Source organism: Cryptomeria japonica, chromosome 9, assembly GCF_030272615.1.
Source record: "Cryptomeria japonica chromosome 9, Sugi_1.0, whole genome shotgun sequence".
Lineage (NCBI taxonomy): Eukaryota > Viridiplantae > Streptophyta > Pinopsida > Cupressales > Cupressaceae > Cryptomeria > Cryptomeria japonica.
The window spans coordinates 659,094,736-659,098,494 of NC_081413.1; positions in this window are offsets into that span (position 1 = coordinate 659,094,736).

Here is a 3,759-nt window from a genome sequence, read left to right on the forward strand (position 1 = left end):
TTTGATTTTAATCAAATATATATATATAATACGCCGAGAGATATCCTTATCGAGGCACCTATTTTTATCATGCACCTAAACTCTAATAGGCACCTCGATAAGGATATCTCTCGGCATATTATATATATATATTTGATTAAAATCAAATATATGTAAGCTAGTAGTAGCCGTGGCTCAACATGGGAAACAATAAAAAAAATCAAAATAGAACTATATAATATTATATTAATAAAGTTTGTTGCAATAATATATAATATTATTATTGCAATTATTATTATTATTTTTTGTTTGTTTGTATTGAAATAAATTATATTATAATATTATTATATTATTAATATATGAAATTTCAAATATCTATTTAGACTATTTTATATTATATTTATGTGTTGCAAGATCAAAGCAAATTCTAAAATCTAAGATATATTAAGCTTTATTTAATGATAATATAAAACTTTATTTAATCACGAGTATTATGGTTATGGTTAGCATTAGGGTTAATATTTACATCATGGTTCAGGTTATATTTATGATTAGGGTTAGAGTTAGCATCAAGGTTAGGGTTTGGTTTTGGTTTAGGATTATGGTTAGGGTTAGGGTTCAGTGTTAAGGTTAACTTTATTGTTAGGGATACAATTACCTTTAGGGTTAAGATCAAAGTTAGGGCTAGAAATAGGGTTATGGTTCAATTACATTAGAATTAGGGTTAAATTAGTATTAAAGTTCAATAAGGATTAGGGTTTGGGCTTGACTAAAGTTAGGAATAGATTAGGATTAAAGTACAATTTGGGTTAGGGTTAAGTTTAGGGTAGGATTATTGTTATGCTTAAGGTTTAGGATGATGGTTAGATTAGCGTTATCATTAGAATTAGGATAATTATTATGATTAGGGTTATGGTTTGGGGTTATGGTCAGGTTTGTTATTTACATCATGGCTGGGGTTAAGGTTAATTTTAGGATTATGGTTAGGGTCATAGTTAGGATTATGGATAGGGATAGGGTTTACCTCATAGCTAGAGCTAGGGTTAGGGTTAGGTTCATGAGTAACATCATGGTTAGGGTTAGGTTTAGGCTTAGTGTAGGATTACCATTAAGATTACTATTTTAAGATAGATCTTGGGGTTATTGTTAGGGTTGAAATATGGTTTGACTTATAGTTTAGTTAGTATTATTGTTCAATAACAGTTATGGTTAGGATTAACATTAAGTTAGGACCGAGTTTTAATTAGAGAGAAATATTTGAGTTAGGGTTAAGTTATAGTTAGTTTCATTTAGGGTTCAATTATGGTTAGGGTTTGGTTATGGTAAGGGCATAATTATAGTTAGGATTTAATTATAGTATGGATTATAGTTCAATTAGGGTTAGAAATAGGGACATGATTCAATTTTATTATGGTTATGGTTAAATGAGGATTAGGTATTGGGCTAAAATTTAATTAGGATTAGGTTTCAATTAGGGTTTAATTCCAAAGTTAGAGTGAAGCTTAGGGTTAGGTTATGGTTAGGTCTCAATTATGGTAGGATTAGGTTTAGGGTTAAGGTTTTTATTGTAGGAAAATGGTTGGGTTTATTTATATTTAGATTAGAGTCAGGGTTAAGGTTAATGTTAGGTTGTGATTAATGTTATTATTGTAGAATAAATCTTGTGGTTATGGTTAGGGTTCAAATATGGGTCGACTTATAGTTTAATTAGCATTACAGTTCAAGCATAATTATTGTTAGGGTTAACATTAGGCTAGGTTTAAATGAGGGTTATGCTACAATTAGGGTTAAACTATTGTAGGATAATGCTTGGGTTCAATTATATTTAGACGAGAGTTAGGGTTAAGGTTAGCTTAAATTAAGGGAAGGGTTAATGTTATGTTATGATTAAGATTACTATTGTAGGATAAATCTTGGGGTTACGGTTAGGGTTCAAATATGGTCCCAGTTATAGTTTTATTAGCATTTTGGTGTAAGCACAATTAGGATTAGGATTAAAATTAGGTTAGTATTGGGGTTAAATTAGTGAGAAATATTTTCCAAGTAAGGGTTAAGTTATAGTAAGGGGTTCACTTACTGTTAGAATTTGATTATGGTAAGGGTTTAATTGTAGTTAGTGTTTGATTATGGTTAGTGTTTAATTATAGTATGAATTGTCGTTCATTTAGGGTTAGAAATAACATCATGATTCAATTCTATTAGGGTTAGTGTTAAATGAGGATTAGGGTTTGGGCTAAAATTCTATTAGAGTTATAGTTAAGTTTAGGGCTAGGGTTTAACTATTCTTAGAGGGTTCAAGTTGTAGTCAAGGTTTGATTGCAGGGTTCTCTTTTACTTTAGGATTAGGTTTTAATGATTAGGTTTCAATTATTATAAGATTAAGCTATAATGATGGTTACTATTCTAAGATAATGTTTGGGGTAAGGGTTGGGGTCAAATTATGTTTAGGGTAAATATTATGTTATGATTAAGGTTAGTATTGTAGCATAAATTTTGGGGTTATAATTAGGGTTAAAATATGGTTCAAGTTATAGGTTAATTAGAATCATGGTTCAAGCACAATTAGGGTTAGGGTTATAATTATATAAATACTATTTTTAATTGGGTCAATATTTTGAAGATATACTAGGATTTTCTTAAATTAATATTATGCTTAGGGTTAAATTAGGGTTATATTAAGGTTCATGTTGTACGTAGGGTTTACTTCTATGGTTATCTAGTTAAGTTTTTGGTGGGGTTAGGGTTTCCATTCAGTTAGATGAATTAGAGTTAAGGGTTAAGATTATATTTAATTATATTTAGGGTTGAATTACAATTATAGTATGACTATGGTAAGGTTCGATTATAGTTAGGGTTAGGATTAGAGTTGAAATAGGGTTGGGGTTTGATTATGATAAGGGTTTAATTATAGTTATGGTTAGTATTACATTTAAATTAGGTTTAAATTAAGGTTATGATTTAGTTACATTAGGGTTAGGATTAAATTAGGAATAAAGTTCCATTGGGGTTAGGGTTTGGCCTAAAATTAAATTTGGATTAGGGTTTGATTATGTTTAGATGAGGGTTCAAGTTGTAGTTAGGGCTTAATTGATGGGTTATAGTTAGATTTCAATTATGGTGAGATTAGGTTATGGTTATGGTTAGGGTTTAGTTTTGGGTCTATATTTAGGATAAGGTTTGAGCTTAAGACTAGGGTTTAATTAGAAATATGGCTAGGTTTAAGGTTGGGTTAGGGTTAATGTAAGGTTATAATTAGGGTTACCATTGTAAAAAAATTATTGGGGTTAGGATTATGGATCAATTAGACTTACTGTTAGGATTATGGTTAATGTTGAATAAGTATTTGATTTAGTATTACAATTCAATTAGATTTCAATTATTAAGGGTTAGGGTTAGTGTTGTGATTCAATCATAACCCTAGTAACTATTATATCAATTCAACATACAAAAAAATGATTGTTTTAGAAAAAATACATTAAATATGTTTTGTTTAATAATAAATATGTTAAGGTAAGAGAATTTAGAATAAAAGCATACCTTCCATGTAGGAGTCAAACATAAATCAATACAAAATAATGTATTTCTTAATTTACCATAAGACCCAAAATATTGACATCTTATTCATTTCTTTTAAATTAATACATTATAATAGAAACTAAAATGCATGATCAATGTGCATCCAAAACTATCATATAAGATTAGGGTTACAACTTGTGGTAATGTTTATTAAGAGTTAAAATTAGACTTCAATAGGGTTACAATTTTAATTAGGATAAGGGT